Below are 14,631 nucleotides of genomic sequence, written 5' to 3'. Positions count from 1 at the left end.
ATTTCTGATATAACTTTGAGTATTCTTGCTTACATTACACCGATGCTCTCAAACACATAATCACCACTGATAAATGAAGTACTTCAGATGGCTGTTACTTATGTACTAATATACAAAAAATATTTTGGACACTTACAGAACTATGCAGAAAGATCAGGGCCAATTAATTCATTTTGCTGACAGAAAAAAGTTAATTAGTGCAAAGAGAAGTGAGAAATCTTCAAATCTTCAGTCTTCAATATTCTCCCAAATATATTTCATTGTGAGGGAATATTCAGGGATTTGCATAGATAGTTATGTAAGGAAAGAAGACAGCATAATCTATTCACATTTTGGATCCTACCAATATACCCTGTCAATCTTTTCCATTTTGGAAAATTCATCATATGTATGGACTTATATTGATATTGTTGATTTATATTGATTGTTCCTGATTGCTTATTTGTACCCTATGATTATCATTAAGTGTGGTATCATTAAGTGTTAAATTGCACCCTATGACCATCATTTGTGTTGTAAATGTTGTACCTTGATGAAGGTATCTTTTCTTTTATGTACACTGAGAGCATATGCACCAAGACAAATTCCTTGTGTGTCCAATCACACTTAGCCAATAAAAATTCTATTCTATTCTATTCTATTCTTCAACTCCTAGAAATTGGTGTCCAACATCTAAAAATGCATAGGTCAGGGATAGCTATGTTATGTGTCTTTAACACCATTATACATTTTAATAAAAGCTCACTGCAGTATTAAGGTTTCAAGAAAACTTTTCCTACAAAATGAAGTTAATACAGTGTTCAAACTCAACAAGGAAACTCAGCCTGAACCAGAAATATATCAGAATAAAAATCATTATATTATGTAAGCAAAGCATTAAGGAGGCCAATATTCACATTTTTTTTATCCTATTAGATTTTTCTTCCTGGGTATAAAACAAAAAAACAAATTTCAATTACTGTCCTTTGGCTTAAAATTACAAGGGCATACCCCCTGGAATAATTAAAAATAGCACTATGGAAGATGCCAAAGAAGAGTCTTTCAGCTAAACTGCAACTGCTTAGTCTGCAACATTAAACTGGCTTTCTTTTTATAATTCTTTGGCTACAGTACCAAACTACAGCTAACCCAGCAAATTTTTAAAAGGTTGAGAAAGGAGACTCAATCGCTCTTTTGCATTCAACTCTCAGTTTAGTTTTTCCTTTAGCTTACAGCTCATATCTAAAGTTACTTGATTCCGTTATCTGCTGCTTGTCTGATGAAACATATTTGTTGAACATTACTTTCAACAAATCCTTTCAAATACAGGTCAGCACTTTATAAGTTGTGATCCTTAAAAGTAAATTTCACTTTATTTAAACACGTTTATATGGCCATCCAATTCAAACATAGCGACTCCAACCTTGTAGGGGTAACAATACAGGCACAATTGTAATAGCTGCTTGATCTGCTCCATGTCAGCCTGGGTTCCAGATCCACTGACAGAATATATAAGTTACTAGTTTGACTTTTGGTTTGCGTTTTGTGTGCTATAGATGTCTGTAATAGAATCTGAATTTTATTTCCAGGCCTCCAGGCCTCCATTTATGGCAGCAAAGGTCTTTCTTCTTTTCTATCCATAAATATCATTGCTCTATTAATATTTTATTGCCAAATTCAATGGAGAGGGGGAGATTTTTCAAATAAAATAATCCATGCAAGGACGTTACAATAGAATTAGAATGATTTAAGATATTTGGGACTGTTGCTAAGATTGGATAACACAGATATACATTTTATTGCAAGCAAAAAATCCTGGGGGAAGGGCTTTGATTTATTCTGTGCTTACTTAAGGAGGAAACCTTATGCAAAAACTAGGATACCAACTCTAAACTTTATTTAAAAATCAAGTGCAAACCTGTGTTTCATAAATATAAGGCACACATCTAAGAGTACTATATACTTTTTGGTTTAGTACTTAAGGCATCAAGCTAGAAACCAAGAGAGTATGAATTCTACTCTTGCTTTAGGCAAGAGACAGCTGGGTGACCTTAGGCCAGTCACTTTCTCTCTGCTCTAGGAAAGAGGCAATGGCAAGCCACTTCTGAAAAACCTTGTCAAAACAACTGCAGGGACTTGTCCAGGCAATCTCCAAGAATTGGACACAATTGAAAAGAAGGGGGTGGGGAAATTTTCCAATCCATATTAAACAAACATTAATATGATATAATTCTTCCTCTATTATATTACTGCGTCTTTAGATTTTTATCTATTCTAAAGATAGCAAAAATGTTTCCTTGATCCATGTATTCTATATAACTAACAACAATAAAAATTATAACTGAAATGAAACATAAAAAACCCCTTAGGTCTAAAATCCTGCAACAAATTTAATTACTGTTAACACCACACCCATCCAGCAAGTCAGCAAACCAACCTCAATCAGTTCACAATCTAAAAATATACTAGAGGTCCCAAACGTTCTTAAATGCTATTATGTACAGTAAATGGAACACATTGCTAATTGATAGTTTTATGAATATTTGCCAGTACTCAAGCAATTTTGGTTACACCACAGCTGTACTGGAACACGAGGTTGGAACATAAACAGTCACTCACACATCATAAACATCACATTCTCTCAGGTGGCACTAAAAAGTCTAATACATAGATGTAACAGCTATCATACACCTAAGTGTGTATACAGATTATATATATGATTTAATCTGCAAAAAATGTTAATACTTAACATTTCTATTAAGATCCTGCAGCAGTTATAAGTCATTTTTTTTCAGGGCTATTGTAACATTGAATGGTTACTAAATGAGTGGTTGTAAGTCAAGGACTACCTGTATAAAACCATGTATGAATAAAAGTTGATAGCTTTGTTCAACATTGCCTAGAGAAGCAATCAGATGTGTTTCTATTATGGAAAAATTTGCAATATATTCCATTAATTAGTTTGACAATAATTGCACTCTTCATTGGTATTTCTTCCAAGAAAAAATATAGTAGCAAAATAAAACAAATCTAGAATACATAATTCTTAAGGAAAGCTTGTCTTATGAATAACTGCATCAACTGAACTCATTGTTGCATTTAACAGCAATATATTTGCTAGTTACCAAAACCTCCAGCTTTTCAAATAAAAACTTACTAAAAATTTTCAAAAAAACTTAAAATTAGAATGATGCCTGAAAGTTTTTCATTAGAATTAAATTGACACACAAGCACCCATGTTACAAGTAGCCTGAAGAGAGGTAAAACCAATGTCTCTATGTTCTTAAACAGCTGTAAATAATTAATTTTTTTCCAGCTGAAAATTACCTAAGTTTTAATATCATTTGTTCCATTTTGAGTTAGTCTTATACTTGAATTCAGGCATTAAGCTACAATTAATAATTTTACTTTGGATTCCTGCAATGTAGTTTAACAAACCAGTTAAGGAAATCATGGTTTAGAACAATGTGTCAATCCACCTAGTCAAAAACACAGCTTTCATGAGTTAAAATACAATTTCATCAAGTATGTACTGCCAGACAGATGGCTCATAGAACTTCACATGAAAAGACATCAAGCAGTTTAATCTCTTTTTCTCTTTCAAAACCTTTGACTGGAAGCACTGTTATTTAACCTATCCATACTGTTTTTCACCTTACAATCATAAACACATTTACTTGAAAGTAAATCTCATGCAAACCAGAACTTTTAATTTGGTTTAGTTCAATCTTGATAAGTCTGAGCTATTAGTGGAAAGCAATATTCTTACTTACACAAGACTATTTGAGGCAAACCTATTTATATTACCATCGCTGGGGCTTGGGTTTATGTTACTTAACTTTCTTTGATCTTTTATAAATCAGGGGAACTTAACCACCAAGAAAATCGGAGTAGGCTATAAACAAAAGGCAAATAAGGCACGTCTCTCAGGATCCACAAAGAATGATCCCAGCCACGAGAAATTAAGAAGAAATTCTCTCCAGAAGTTTCACTTCGGCACAGCCAAACTCGTTTTCACAAGTCCCCATCAGCCTCATAACCAAGAAACTGAAGAGCAGCCTCCTCAATTCCCTCTCCTTGCGGCAAACCGCAATTGCCTCTTTTGTTTTTGTTTTCCCAACCTAGCAAAAGCCTTTCCCGTCTTCGTCTCTCCTGCTGGTTCAATTCAAAAATCCTCTCTTCTCCCGGCGGGAGGTAGGGGGATGGGACGGGGGGGATCCTGCTGCCGCTCGCCTGTCTCGCTCAACGCCCGCCGAGCCGACGCTTCGGATGCTCCGCACACAACCCCGCAAAGAAAGCCAGGGAGCGCCAACCTGCTGTCCGATGACAGCTGGCTGGCGGCAGCGGCACGGACAGCAGCGCTAGCATCCATTCCTGCCCTTGTCAATAAACGGAGGTCCCCGGTCGCACCGATTCCCGCCAGCAAACACATGGGACTCGAGTCCCCCGCAGGACAGGCTGGTGGCTCCGGCTCTCCCACACACACACACACACACTCCACCCGAAGAGAAGAAAATGAGGAAGGAGCTCGAAAGAGAGAAAGAGCCCAAAATGGCAAAAGCGAACGGGGAAACAAACCAGACTCTTCCAACTGGGGCGCCTTCTTTCTTTCGCAGAGAAGCTGCAGAGCAGGCGTCCCCCGTGCAAAGAGGGCGAAGAAAGCCCGAGAGCGGCAAAAGCAACAGCAGCACCGGCGGGGATGAAGCCCACCGTTCAGCCCGAAGAGACCCCGATGCATCCGCCTTTTTCTCTCGGCGCCTCCCGGGAGCGTCCGAGGTAGAAACTCAGAAGCCGAGCTGCAAATGCGGCGGCCGGGGGAAGAGCGGGTGCTTCTCCTCCTCCTCCCGCAGCCTGTCCGAGCCCCGCTACTGTGCACCGTACACACGTACCCCTTTTCCTCTCGAGCCAGCAGCCCAGCGTCCCCTCACTCCTTCCGATCCGGTCCCGGCCTCGGACCGCGAAACTCGCCGCCCCCCCCGCCGTACGAGGAACTGGCGCCGTACCTGCCCGTTTCTCGGCCGCTGCCGCTTTCCCCACCGCGAGGGCTTTTCCCTCACTCGAAGCCTCCCGCTCCTCTCGTCATCTAAAATGGCGGCCAGGGTAACAGCCAGACATTTATTGCAAACGCATCGAAGCTCTCGGCGCTCGATTTCTCCAGTCCGGAGCGCCGAGACTTCAGCGTCTCGAGCGGCTTTCTGCCCCTCCCCCTGGGGCGCCTGTCCGCCAGACTCGGCCGCCATTTGCGACTCCTGGCCGGGTCTGGGAGGGGGGAGCAAAGAGAGGGGGTGCGGGCAGAAATGCCTCCCCCCGCCCCCGCGAGGCAGGTGAATAGTCCTGGTTAGGAGAGTGGCCGGCAGGCGCCCGGTGTCGTTGCTTCTTCATCTTGTTCAGACGGGTTAAGTTTCCCAGATGTGCCTCGTTTTCCTGTAGGTCTATAAGGAACATTTTCCTATAAGGAACATCAAGAGGGGCGCTTATAGCTCTCTGTTGCCCTGGCATTTCCAGCCGATACGCCAAGGAATGTCTTATTGCTCGTCCCTACATTGCGGTCTACATTTCTGAAACCGGAGAGTTACTACAACTAAGACTGGAAACAATTGATTTATCGAGGGCGGCGTTAACATAAGACTCCTTCGCGTGGTGTGCTGAATTAATCCAGATGCTTGGCTGGGAGCGGGGGGTTGTCTCAAAATTCACTGAACCACAAACTAACATACGGACTAGGTTTGTCCTGCTTTCTAAGCAAGCACGCCTTAGCTGAGTGTGTATTGGGCAAACCCAACCTGTTACATAGAATGAGGTAGACGATTTTAATCAGCAAAATTCAAGCAATTTTGGTCATTTTTTTAAGCTGTGCTCATAAATCGTAGAGAACAATGAAGTCCTTCGGCTTGTTATGTAAACGAAGCCCTGAATTAGATTTAGCTAAATTGTGGCTTATTCGATACATTTTAAACCATAGTATAGTGTGTTGAATCCTAGCATTTTGTAATGATTTCCAGAGTGAGGACCATGCTACAGTTCTTAGTTTACGACCATAGGTTGTAACGATAGATTTGGGAACTGCAGAAGTTCCCAAATCAGCCAAACCAACATTTTTAAAAGAATGGAGCAGCGGTCCTGAAAAAATAATGCAGAGGGCAATTACAACTTTGCCTGCAGCATATCCAAATTTAAAAAAAAACAATAAAAGCAGTCTTGCTGTTTAGAGTGGGAAGGAAAAAGAGGTAGAAGTGTGAAGGGAAAGCATATCCAAGGGGAATGGAAAGTAAATCAGAGGGTGGGAATTGTGATCCAATCAATGTCTGTTTATCCTTAATAGCACCATTAAGAGCATAAAAGAAAAGTATTTCAACACTTCAAAAACTAAGAATCCTTCTATACTACAGTTTTCTATCTGTTTTCTTCTAAGGCAGATTTGAAACACATTTGTCTTCACTGCTGCTACTACTGCTCTTCCAGCACAGAAAGTATGTAATGAATACCAGAAGTCAATAATTATACTCCTTCCACCTGATCAAAAAGTGCAAAAAACTTCAGTCCATTTCTGTTAGTCCTGGAGAGGGAGAGGGGGAGAGAGAGGGAGAGATATATATACATACTGGTACTTCTCCCTCCCCCACCCCCCCCATGATTTTCCTATGATGGAAAAAATCTAAGCTGCCTTGCATTTGCTGCATACAAAAGTATCTAAAATGTAATGATTTTATACTGCAGTTTGATGGTTGGTGACTTCTCAATACTTAGTATGCTATAGTGCTATGCTGCTATAATAGCTAGAGTGAGGGAATAAGTTCTAAGCAAGGCACACAAATACCAGAAGTTCTATTTCAAAATGCAGCCAAGGGTTAACTGGACTGTTTTGGCATGTGCAATTCCTTGCACCCCTTGCAGGAGTGAAATCGACACACATTCTTCCCCCTTCTCTTTGGCAGGAGACCAGTCAATATGCAAAATGCTAGACTGCTTGCATTTTTTCCAATGCCTCCTTTGAAAAGAAATAGATTGCTTGAGCCAAGAGAAGGCCGATGAGAGAATGGACCTCCCGCAATCTCCAGTGTTGTGTAGAGTAACTTTTCTCAGAATTTAAAATAATGTGGCTCAGTGCCAGAAAAAACTGAGTCGCTCTCAAAGAACTAACCTCATCTGATTGGACAGATCTGGTTTTGAACTGAGCAAAATTCTTGTGTAGAATTAAACGTTTTAATACAACGGCCTTGAAGATTATGGTACTTTATACTTTATACTCTATACTCACTTCATCAATTACACTTTTTTTACCTTCATATAAAACCTGTACTATAAATACCATACATATGTGTATGATAGGACAAACCACCCTGGTTGTTTAATGGGGACATACAGTCTGCTTTCCTAATCCTCTCCTGTACAGCTTCATTTTCCCTAACTATTGTCAAAGGCATTCTTTGGCTAAGCATGTTGTCTCAACTTGGTTCATTTTTGCTTAAAACTATTCAGAATTTGAAATGCATAAGTTACCGTGTTTTTCAATTCCTATTTGTGACAACTTGAGAACCAGTTTGGTGTAATGGTTAAGGCACCATGCTAGAAAGCAAGAGACAATGAGTGTCAAGTCCTGGCTTAGCCATGAAGGCCAGCTGGATAACTTTGGGCCGGTCACCTTCTTTGAATATTTTTTTAACTTAAAGCAAAGATTTGGGATTCAATGTACCTATTTTGTTTCCATCGCCCAATCTATTTTGTTTAGTTTTGTAAATGCTGAGTGCTTAGTAATTTATACTAAGCAGTAATTTCTTAGCTATCCATCTATTGTGAATTAAAAACATAGTTTATTGTGTAGTAGGTTATGCTGCCCCAGCTCTTCATTTTGTATCATGGCTTGGCATATGTAAATCAGCTAATCATTGATAAGGCATTTGTACATATATTAAAAACCTTTAAAAGGAAAATTATTTCACTTAATTCACTGGAATGCACATTTAAGTACACAAGTACAGTATCAAGTTGTACTTCAATTAAAACATATACTGGCATATAGTTTGTGTAAGGCGGGGTATCTATGATATTGTTCCAGAATTGTATTGCTATAGTAGCCATTTATAAACTATTGAGCAGGACTACTGTACTTTGTTAATATTATGCTTTCATTCATGTTCACCTACCTCTAGTGGTTTCATAAGAAATTGTTTTTATAAAGGCACTCCATTCTAAATCATTACAAATCTGAAACAATTGTGGTAAACAATGCTTAGCAAAGATCATGTGAATTCAATTTTTTAGTTCAGCTTTTGCTTGATGAAGGCCTCCCAAATTTTGTAACATTTCCCATGGATCTGGGCCAGCTTCCAAGGCAGTTCAAGCCTGCTGCCACATCATTTCATCTCTCCTTCTGGCTTCCAGCCATCCATTTTTTCAACTGCAATTCTCTTAGGCCTTCAGTCCACGGTATTGACTCTGCTATTTAAATATGAGGTTTGCCTGCTTCAGTCTAGTTCAATCATGATGGTTTTACTTTATGAATGCCTGTCTAGAATAAGTTGTATGCTCAGCTTTATCCATTAACATACATAATACACTTCTTGAGGGATTCAGTGGAATTAGACCAGAGATATGTGAAATGTTTAACCTTTAGAATATTTTGCTTGTTAAAAATATTCACCACTGCCCGGCAAAAGTTTGCATAACAGATTCTTCCTGGAAGGTTGGACCATTTTAATCCTATTAACTGATTGCCTGTGAAGCGTTATTCTGTTTTTCCATGTTCTGAAAAATATATGACACATGGTTTACCACCCACTGGGATATATAAAAAAAATTATTTGGTGTCTTATTGATCGGCATCTTTTAGCATTTATTTTTTCTTCATATCAGTAATGTGCATATGCTAAATTCATGTCCATTATTTATATATATTAACCAATGAAGAAACCTGTTATTTTATTTATCCATTTCCACAAACTGTATTATGTATTTGACATGCAAAATTGTGACACTAAGAAACAAGCTTCCATATGAACACCTGTACTGCCTGTGGGAATTCCTCAGGGAATCCCAGTTTGTTGTCCAACTCTTCCAACTTAAAGAAGTATGTGTTTGTGTGCTGGATGAATCATTCAAATTGCCTAGCTTTGTTTTGTCACAATTCTATTCAGGGAGGCTGATGTAATTTTCTTCCTGAAGGCTTATTAGGAAAGTACCTGAATAAATTGCTGGTTAATGTGTTTGTGTGGCTGTGTGGAGAGAAAGAGAGTATAGAACTGTGATGGCGAACGTATGGCACATGTGCCACAGGTGGCACGCGGAGCCATTTCTGCGGGCACATGAGCCGTCACCGTAGGTCAGCTCCACTATACATGCATGCGCACCTCCCGCCGTTTAGCTGATTTTGGGGTCTTTGCCGCACATGCCCATGTCACCCTGGCCATCCCAGGAGTCTCCACGCGGCCCATTTTGGATGCCAGGTAAATACAGGGCTTGTGCGGAGGCTCTGGGAGGGTGAAAAACGGGCCTACCAGAAATCCGGAAACAGACCATTTCCTGCCTCCGGAGAGCCGGGGGAGTCTATTTACGCCCTCCTGGAGGCTCCATGAAAGCCTCCAGAGCCTGTGGTGGGTGGGTGAAAAATGGGCCTCTGGAAGTACAGGAAGTCTGGAAACGGGCTGTTTCTGGCCTCCCGGAGAGCCGAGGGAAGCTTCTTTTCGCCCTTTTGGAGGCTCCAGGAAAGCCTCTGGAGCCTGGAGAGGGCAAAAAAACGAGCCTACCGGAAGTCCAGAAACAGACTTCTATCAGTTCTTCTAGGCAAAACAGTTCATTTCCTTATTCCATATTCCATCCAAAAACACAGACCAAAATAACACTACTGAAATTTTGGCAGAAGAACTTTAGACGTTTTGGTGGGATTGAGCAAATTAAAAATGAAATGAGAAATGCTTCACCATTGAAATTGTTCTCATTCCCACTGAAACACACCCAGATTTTTAAAAAGTTGTCTCCATCCTCTTGATGATACTGCAACAGTAAAGGCATCTTATCCCTTCCAGGTAATCAGGAATTGGGAGGAGAGAGTGAGGTGCAAGTCTCTCAACCAACAAAAGGTTGCCAATTTCTGCCTCACAACATATTCAAATGAATTTGGAATGTGACCAGATAGTGCTTGGAATCATGGTTATGTCTAGATAGTTGAGAAACTAGAACAAGGGCCCCCAACCCCATGGGTTACAGTCCACTACTGGGCTATCAGGTGATAAGAACTGTGTGTCTGAAGCATGGGCAAGCACATGTGCATGTATCCCCACTGAGCAGCAGGTGAGTGTGTGCCTGTATGCTCCATTTGTTTGAGTGGCAGGCAGTGTGCCCATTGTGTATGCATTGCTTGTTTGCTGCTCATGCAGAACCATCTCCTCTCCCCAGTGGTGGGATTCAGCCAGTTCGCACCACTTCGGGAGAACCGGTTGTTAACTTTCTGAGCAGTTGGTAAACTGGTTGTTGGAAGAAATCATTAGGGCAGAGAACCGGTTGTTAAATTACTTGAATCCCACCACTGCCTCTCCCCCCACCCCCGCTGGTCTAAGAGCTAGTTCGCTGGTCTCGGAAAAGTTCAGTGAACTCTGGTCTAGAACATGACTAGACTGGGAATTCTGGAATTTGTCAACAAAACGTATGGCTGCCAACTTTGAGAAATACTGGTCTAGAACTACCTCATAATATCTGGCAATCAATGTTACCTTTTGCTGTTACAGTGGGCCAGAATCTGAGTTTTCTTCAAAGTACATCCTGGATCCCCACCCTGTGCATTGGATTGTGATTAGGTAAAATCTCATCATTTCTGCCTTTAGAAAAAGTTGGGGAAAAAATCTCTTCAGAGAAATTGTGATGAGAAAAATGCTGTAAACAAAAGCAGATGAAGACCCTAGCATATGATAGCACCATGGTGATATAATGATGCACCTTATTCAAAAGCTTTTTTGAGGAGGCTTAACTGTTGACAACACAATTAACATTCTAAGTTGAGCAGTAAGAAAGATCAGCTATAATAATGCCGAGACAAACATCAAGATGTGGCAGCTCCATGAATAAGAAACTAAAACTGCATGAGACAGATGTATAAAAGATTATAAATACTACACCTGTCCTGGTTTCAGATGTTCAAGAAACTAAAATGTTCTTTGTGCAACAGAAAATTTTCCTGCATAAAAATCAGGTAACCTCCAGGAAGCTGTAGATACACTTCAGAATTTCCCTGTGGTAAAAACTGTATAATACATTTCAAAAGAAAAATTGACTGATAAGCAACATGGCAAGGGAACCTGAAGAGTTGTGGAATACACAGAGGCTGTGCTTTGTCCCAATTTGTACAGAAATGAAGTGCCTGAGGCACTTCATGTTACCTTGAAGCTCGCCAACAATGAGATTAGCCAGGAAAAACGTCTGGCATGTTTCACTTTTAGCAGGGAGCAAGTGAGGGGAGCAATTTTAAAAAACAGTGCTTCACACAAACCTTTATCACAATGAAGCAATCTTTGAAAGTTTGCACAGGCCTGTGAAATAAACATTAGATTAGAAATAATTAGAATTAATTAAAAACAGATTATTTCTAATTAAACATTAGAAATAATCTCAGTGGTGGCAAATTGATTGGGCATTCGGTTAGCAAATTAACAAAGATACTTGGAGGAATTGCCAGGTTGCAAGAAATCCTTGAAATCATTCAGTCCAATTCCTCTTGAAGCTTCAAATGTTATTAAAATACAAACATTGACATAAGTGCTCTTGAAAAGACAGTCAAGAAAACCCACTTTTCAGAGAAGGCAGGGAGAAAATCTATCCAGGTGCAAGTTCATCTGTTTAAACACTTAGTGATATCAGCTAAAAAGTAGCATAAACTCTCCAAAACATGGTCTGGTGTTTTGTTTTATAGCACCCAAAAGCAGGTAATTGATTAACAGCAACACATTACTATTCTGTAATTTCATAGATCTATCTAAATAGAGTAACTCTGCATTAATTCTGATTGGGAATATATATTTTTAATTAATTGTGATTTTCCAAAGAGGGTGGATTTTAAATTTTAAAATAATTTATGTAGACTAAATTGCAAAACAACCGAGAGCCATGATGGCTTGATTCCAAGCATGACAACATTTTAGCTGACATACAGTGTAATGCATCTGACCTTGTTGCCTTACTAAGGATAAACAAAGCAGTTGCTATATTAAGCCACTGATTAAAGTACCTGATCTTACAATCACCCACTGGTCCCTCCCCTTGTAGAAATGCAAATTACTTTATTTATTGCTCTGAGACAGCTACTGTGTCTCACATGCAAAAGGAGGAGATCTTAAGTTATGACAACACACATTGTTAAACTCATTGCTTGTTGCACAACGTTTAGGACTTACTCTGTTAGTAAAACTCAAAATACATGCCATCTTGAATCTCTTTCATCCAAAGTTGTAACCGACTACCACAAAATTAAGGCCTAGCATCTGAGTTGACGGGCACTTTGAGGTTGTCCATTTCTAATTCAAACACCATGGTGAATCTTGTCTTGCACATGGCATGCAGGCGTTAAAAACCTGATCATGCAAATATAGGTTGTATGAACATGGCCTTATCGTGGGTTGTTTGGTTGAGTCTTTTAAGTTTTTGAACACAGAATCTGTTGATTTTTTTTTTTGTTAATGCAAACCCAATCAATTTTTAAATGACTTGGATTAACCCCAATCAATTGTGATTTATTGGTAAACTATAATAATAATAAAAAAAAAACTAGTGTTCAGTGTGCCAGGCAAACCCAAATTGAAATTGCTTGTAGGCAGTGGTGAAATCCAAATTTTTTTACTACCGGTTCTGTGGGCATGGCTTGGTGGGTGTGGCAGGGGAAGGATACTGCAAAATCGCCTTTATTTCTAGAAAAGGATAATAACTTCTGCTTCTTGAGGGACCATCTTTTCTTGTTTCCTATTCATGCATCACTGCCATATATCCCCTTTTACCCATTTTGCATTGATCTTCACAGTTTTTCTCAATTACTATCACCTGTTTCCTGCTTTGCCCTCAGCTTGAGCCCAGATTTCCACTGTACTCTTCCTCTTGTCTGTAACTCACTGCTGGAACTGTGGTCTCTGTCTGTTCACCCCGGAACCAATTGTTCAAACTTCAAACATGGCTTGGCTTTCCTTGTGATCTGAATAGAATAGAATAGAATAGAATAGAATAGAATAGAATAGAATAGAATTTTTTATTGGCCAAGTGTGATTAGGTGTATATGCTCTCAGTGTACATAAGGAGAACAAAATACATTCATCAAAATACATTCACTTAGTTACTGTTTGGTTCTCCAATCCTGATTCTGACATGCTGAAACTGATGTCTGGCTTAAAAGTACTGATACATGTCATGTTTCATTCCTAATCTGGTATAGAATTAATTAAATTAATCCTCATTTAGGTCAGCTCCTGCACTAAGAAGCCTGGTATAGCACATGTTTGGTTGCATTGACTATGTTTATACAAAATGGTAAACATTTTGCCTTTGCAATTCCAGGTAATGATTAGCTTTTGACCTAAAACATCAAACATAAAATCTGCCTGTCCTTTAAGCTATGAAATTACATTCTGTGAACTCTTGTTCCCGCTTTTACCTCTCTGTCATCTCCCGAACTTTGTAGCATGGTTAGGCCTGCTCTCCAGTCTGTGAACATTACAATTCCTATTCACAAAGAAAACTGCTTGTCACAACTGCAGAGTCTGAGTGACTTCTGTTGTAGACTGTGAACATCAGTAACGTTGCAAGAAGCAGAAAAATGCAATGAATTTGCAGTTATAAAAAAGATTCACATGTTATATTATTATTTTTTTATGCCATCAAGTCATTGTTGACTCCTAGTAATTTTTTTTATTTAATTTTGTCATAACAGTATACATAAACGTCATAAGTAAAAAAACATATCTTGAAGAAAATATATATATATATATATATATTTGTTTTCTGAGGTTTTCACGGGTGTTTGTATATAGGTCTTTGGTTGTTCGGGTTTTCTCCCGTGTAAAATTGGAAGTGTCTTGGCGACGTTTCGACGAAGTCTCATTCGTCATCTTCAGGCTTCAGCTTCGTGCTTCTGGGAGCAATGTGTGATCGCAGCTATTTCTTCCTTTTAACTGCTAGTGGGGGTTTGAACTGATTGGGTGGGAGCTTGGCTGTGCTCTGATTGGCTGGGGGTTTTTCTGTGCTCTGATTGGCTGGGGGTGTTGGTTGGTGGGGGCTTGGTTGTGCTCAGTCTAATCTGTGCTGCAGGGGGATTTGAGCTGGTGAGCTGCACTGCTGCTGTTTGGCTTCGTGTTCGTGGTCGTGCTACATCTTCGTAGTGGGTGTCAGTCTGCTGCATGTATGGATTGGAGAGGTTTGAAGTGGCTAATGTTGCAGCTGCGGTCTGGCTTCTGGTCCTTGGTCGTGCTTCCTGATCAGTGTGGGTTTGGGTGTGCTTTCTGGGTGGATGTGTGGTGGTGACATCCTGTGTGGACCTCGTGAGTGTGGGTCTGGTGTCATTCCTCGTGTTAGGGACACGTTTGTCAATAAGGGCAGGTTTCCAAATGGCTGGTAGGGGGGAGGTATCATCTCGTTTGTTCATGCTGTGTTGGCGTTTTCTATCTCGATGGCTTCTCTGATTAT

The 14,631-nt window shown here is 39.9% G+C and overlaps 1 protein-coding gene across 9 annotated transcripts in view; it reads right to left on the bottom strand.

Annotated features, from left to right (window-relative positions):
* The window catches only part of RAF1 (Raf-1 proto-oncogene, serine/threonine kinase), a 108,431-nt gene that overhangs the window by 53,066 nt on the left and 40,734 nt on the right, over positions 1–14,631 (bottom strand). For 2 of the 9 annotated variants that reach the window (XM_058171799.1, XM_058171802.1), the window contains exon 2: positions 13,000–13,147. The exons of 2 other annotated variants lie outside the window; for them this stretch is intronic. The gene's annotated coding sequence lies outside the window, so the exon portion shown is untranslated. Of the gene's footprint in view, positions 1–4,868; positions 5,209–12,999; positions 13,148–14,631 lie in introns of those variants that run through there. 5 more of the 9 variants (XM_058171794.1, XM_058171796.1, XM_058171795.1 and 2 more) reach the window with 5 other exon arrangements.

The sequence above is a fragment of the Ahaetulla prasina genome, chromosome 2 (assembly GCF_028640845.1).
Source record: "Ahaetulla prasina isolate Xishuangbanna chromosome 2, ASM2864084v1, whole genome shotgun sequence".
In the NCBI taxonomy this organism is placed as follows: domain Eukaryota; kingdom Metazoa; phylum Chordata; class Lepidosauria; order Squamata; family Colubridae; genus Ahaetulla; species Ahaetulla prasina.
Note: the sequence above shows the minus strand (reverse complement) of the source record. Positions and strands in the feature narration are given on the sequence as shown.